Source organism: Mandrillus leucophaeus, unplaced genomic scaffold (assembly GCF_000951045.1).
Source record: "Mandrillus leucophaeus isolate KB7577 unplaced genomic scaffold, Mleu.le_1.0 Scaffold217, whole genome shotgun sequence".
Classification (NCBI taxonomy): Eukaryota; Metazoa; Chordata; class Mammalia; order Primates; family Cercopithecidae; genus Mandrillus; species Mandrillus leucophaeus.
In genome coordinates, this window is record NW_012102221.1 from 513669 (window position 1) to 519208 (window position 5540).

Consider the following 5540-nt stretch of genomic DNA (forward strand, 5'->3'; position numbering starts at 1 on the left):
TCCCAGCTACTCGGGAGGCTGAGGCAGGAGAATTGCTTGAACCCGGTAGGCAGAGGTTGCAGTGAGCCAAGATAGTGCCACTGCACTCCAGCCTGGGCAACAAGAGTGAAACACTGTCTCAAAAAAAAAAAAAAAAGAAAGAAAGAAAGAAAAAGAATAAAAGAAAATTTTAGGGGTTCATTCTTAATCATTCTTTCCTTTTTTAAGACGTGGTGTCTTCAAAATAATTCCTATTAGCTCATTCATTTTCTATCCCTGACCTGTCAATAATGGAGACTCAGGAGCCCCAAAAGCCCCCTTTTGACTGACAGTAATGCTAATTTTCACATTCTAATTCATGCCTAAATTTATGCTTACTTTTGACTTCATAGCTCTAGCATAGCAACCTCCAAGAGAGGATAATAGTTATCCTTTTCAGAATGAGGCCCAGGAAATCCTGAGTTCTCTACACAAGGCAACGGTCTCACAAGTGGACAACTGCCTCGGCAGAGAAAAATGAACAGGTGAGTATGCCTGGGGCTCTTCCGAGTAAGGACGGCTGCGTGATTACGGAGGGGTCTTCAGTGAGCTCAGGGCCACAGGCTGCAGCTTCTCCTCACCACGGTGTAAACACTGATTTGCCCAAATGTGGGCACCCGAACAATATAAAGGCCAGAAAATATAATGAGTTCTTGCCTCAAGGAAACTATCCTCATGGAAGAGTCAGAAAAGTCACTGGACAGTCATGATCTAGAAACTGTGGTAAAATGGCTGTAGTGGATACAAAGCACCAAAGCCAGAAACAGTTTCAAAGAAATAGTTAAGGATTCTACTCAAGTGTCACTTCTTCCACCCTAATAGGGTTTGAAGGAACAAGAAGGCTCAGAGGGCACCATTATTATGTAGGAAGGACTGGAAGGAGGAGTAAGTCAAGCTCCTCATCAACAAAAGTTATTTGGGAGAAAATAGGCAGGGCCTTACACGTCTAAAAAACGTTTACTTAATTCCACAGTAAATATATATCCACCGAAGTGTTAAACAGAAGACCGGCAGGGGAGAGATTATTTTTTATTTTTTATTTTTTTGACTGGCTTCAGGTTGGGATCAAAATAGTTTACACTGTCAGAGAACTTGATAGTTGGTTGCAGTTCTCAGCTAAAAGCTGGGCTGGGGTAGTGGCAGTGGGATAGACAGAAGTGGAATTCAGTGTTGTGTAAAGTCTTAGATATGCCAGGCGCGGTGGCTGACATCTGTAATCCCAGCACTTTGGGAGGCTGAGGCAGGCAAATCAAAAGGTCAGGAAATCAAGACCATCCTGGCCATTATGGTGAAACCCTGTCTTTACTAAAATTACAAAAGTTAGCCGGGCATGGTGGCGGGCACCTGTAGTCCCAGCTACTCGGGAGGCTGAGACAGGAGAATTGCTTGAACCCAGGAGGCAGAGGTTGCATTGAGCCAAGATTGCACCACTGTGCTCCAGCCTGGGTGACAGAGCGAGACTCCATCTCAAAAAAAAGAAAAAAAAGTCTTACATAGATAACACTTGGTAATTAACTACAGAAACACGAAGCAGATAGTCTTTCCTAGACAATACTGGTATTCCTGAACAACCGAGTGGACGTGGTTGCCTTTGACATGGGGAGAGAGCAATGTGTATATATATGTATATGTTTCATTTTGGACACCTTGACTTTGAGATGCCCTGAACAATATCTGAATAGAGAGTTCCAGTGATCGGTATATATATATGTATGAGCCTGAAGATGAACAGAGGGACCTAAACTAGAGATAAAGTCCTGGCATACAGAAGGTAGCTGAAGACTAGATCACAGGTAGCTGTCCAGGAAGAAAATGTCGAATGGGGAGTCTCCATTGTCATGATTATAGAAGGCAGGTGAAACTCAAAGTTCAAATAGATCTTAAACATCCTTGGGAATTGTCCTACGAAGATTGGAAATCAACTGTAGGGCTAAAAATAACATGTTTCTATAATGCAAAATAAAGGACTTGTTTTAGTATGACAAGAAAGTCATGTTGATTCAACATGATCTTTCCCTGGCACACTGAAGTTGGGTTGTAAGTGAGAGCAGACGAGGGCAGAGAACACTAACACAGCCAAGTGCAGCAAGCCCTCATTGGGGTGATCTCTCTGCTATGATGAGATCGCGATGGCCATCCACACCGCACTCTTCTTGACTCAGTTTGACCAGATACTCTGTCATAGAGATGCGGATTTTGCTGTTCCTATGTGCATCTTGTCCTTGGCACCCAAACTCAGCAGCCTCAACCCTTTCCCAAATTTCTTATCAAATAACTCTCACTTCCTAAAAAAGCAGTTTCAATAGTTACCCGGTATTTTTGTTTTTGTTGTTGTCAGAAGTTTATGTGTCTCCGACTCTACATGTGGCTTTTTTTTTTAAGGGCTGTTAACATTTTGTAAGCATCTGGTTTGAGTTGCGTAGGGATTGAGTGTTCCACTCTAACTCTTATGGAAGCACTATTATTTTAATACATTATTTGGCAGAGTGGGGTATCTTTTTGTTTGCTTTTTAGGAAAATACATTGCACGTAGCAGAAATGCCTATATATGGAAAAATGCAGTATTTCATCAAGACCAAACTCTAGATTTAAATGAAAAAGGCATTTGAGTATATTAAGAGTCAAGAAGGCCGGGCGTGGTGACTCACACCTGTAATCCCAGCACTTTGGGAGGCTGAGGTGGGCAGATCACAAGGTCAGGAGATCGAGACCATCCTGGCTAACACAGTGAAAACCCGTCTCTACTAAAAATACAAAAACTAGCCGGGCGTGGTGGCGGCGCCTGTAGTCCCAGCTACTCGGGAGGCTGAGGCAGGAGAATGGTGTGAACCCGGGAGGTGGAGCTTGCAGTGAGCCAAGATCGCGCCACTGTACTCCAGCCTGGGCCACAGAGCGAGACTCCGTCTCAAAAAAAAAGAGCCAAAAAAATGCAAAATCTATCAAGTGACGTGTGTATGTTACTGAGGGGGGTTTTGAGCTTCAGGAACAGAAAGCTTGAAAGGTTGTGAGGTCACTGATGTGTGGTAAGAATTCAGTGCACCTACCAGGGCTTCTGACCAAATCCCAGTCAGCATCCTACAAACATATCTGGTCATTATGTCACTTCAAGCTGCAAAAGAAACACCAGAAAACCACACAGGAAGGGACTCATCAACATCATCTGGTGGGAGGTTAGTTTCCTTGGTGGGTGCTGAACAGAAGCACCCTGGGTATCTGCAGCCTTAGAGTTCATGCCCAGTGAAATGTCCAGCCCAATGACAGTGATTCCCTAGAAGGCTAGTGCCTTTTAACTGAAAGAAGTACCATAACCAGACTCTCCATACTTTTAGACATGTAAAAATCTATTTCGTTTTGTTTGTGAGATTTAGGAGAACTCGGCTATGGAAATAGCCAAGTAACTCCATTGTAAAACATACAATTGAGTCATTGATTTAGAGTTGTGATTCTAAGTTGAGGTTTAAATATATACAAAGCATTGTGATGTTTCAGAATATCAGGTTCACTATTTTTATAAGTTTGATTTGTCATATGAGAATTTTGGGCCAGGTGCGGAGGCTCATGTCTGTAATTCCAGCACTTTGGGAGGCCAAGGTGAGGGGGTCTCCTGAGGTAATGAGTTTGAGACCAGCCTGACCAACATGGTGAAACCCTGTGTCTACTAAAAATACATAAATTAGCCGGGCGTAGTGGTGGGCGCCTATAATCCCAGCTCCCCGGGAGGCTGAGGCAGGAGAATTGCTTGAACCCGGGAGGCAGAGGTTGCAGTGAGCTGAGATCGCGTCACTGCATGCCAACCTGGGTGACAAGAGCAAAACTCCATCTCAAATTAAAAAAAAAAAAAAAAAGAATTTTGTGCTGAGGAAGGATATTTTTCAAGTCAGACAATTAAAGTATTTTAAAATACTGACTACATTAATTGATAACTATAACCTGACTATATAAAATGGCCTAGCTTTGTAAACGAGACCAAGCATAAGGGTCTTTGAGTGGTAAAATTTGCTAGAATTATATAACAACTCTAAACAAACTTAAAAGTTTAAGAAAACCTATTTTGGGGTTTGGCTTTAAAAATACAAACCTTCCAGATAGTCTACGTATAAAACTACTATCCTTGTGGCCCCCAAGCCTGTATATAAATTCACATACAATATAGGAAGGTCCACTGCAGAGCCATGGGAACCATCATGTCAAACGCTAACCTCTGCAAAACCCTCAAGGTTTTGAAAGGACAAGACCAAAGGCACGCCGGGCGCGGTGGCTCACACCTGTAATCCCAGCACTTTGGGAGGCCGAGGCGGGTGGATCATTAGGTCAGGAGTTCGAGACCATCCTGGCTAACATGGTGAAACCCCGTCTCTACTAAAATTACAAAAAATTAGCCGGGCGCGGTGGCGTGCGCCTGTGGTCCCAGCTACTTGGGAAGCTGAGGCAGGAGAATGACGTGAACCCGGGAGGCGGAGCGGAGCTTGCAGTAAGCTGAGATTGTGCCACTGCACTCCAGCCTGGGCGACAGAGCGAGACTCCGTCTCAAAAAAAAAAAAAAAAAAAAGACCAAAGGCACATCTAGATGATAAGAAGAAACAAAGAAAAAAATTAAAAGAAAGGAAAAAGAAAAAAAAAAGAAGAAACAAATAATTTATTTGTTTCGTACTTGGTAATAGTTTTCCTTTTAAACCACCCATCATTCTGAAGAAGAAAGCAAGCTTGCGTTTATCTATTTGCCCAACAATGATTACCTCTAGAAGGGAACTGCAGGGATTAATGGAAGATACCTCAGGGTGAAGGGCATTCACTCCACTTACTGCCTTTTCAGCTTCAGCTTCCTCCAGGAAGTATGTCCAGATCTCTTTGGATAATTAAATTCCTCCTCTGATAAATGAGCTCACAGTTCTTCGTATCTCTCCTTCAATGCCTTAGTGTTGGAATTTGCCTCTTGGATTAAACCGTAACTCCCTTATGTCAGTACTTTTCATACCACTGACCACGACCCACTGGAAGAAACAGTCTGACATGACATGGGACATGCAGCTGATGAAACACTCTTAGCTTTGCTGCAGAAAAACTGCCCTGAATCTTTTTGGGTTTGTTTTGAGGCGGAGTCTCACTCTGTTGCCAAAGCTGAGTGCAGTGGGGCAAACTCAGCTCACCGCAACCTCCACCTCCTGCTCAAAGGATTCTCCTGCTTCCTCCTCATGAGTAGCGGGGGATTACAGGCACGAGCCACCATGCCCGGCTAATTTTTTAATATTTTTAGTAGAGGCAGGATTTCACTATGTTGGTCAGGCTGGTCTCAAACTCCTGACCTCAAATGACCTGCCCACCTCAGCATCCCAAAGTACTGAGATGACAGGTGTGAACCATCACGCCTGGCCCAAATCTCTTATATTTTTTTTAGTACCGGTCATGATTAATTCAACTGACATAGCAACCTGCAGTCTAGAAAAAGTGACCCAAGGGGAGGGGACCGTGTGTGTGTGTGTTTTGGGGTATTTTCTTTTTCTCCGCACATTGCGTTCTAACAT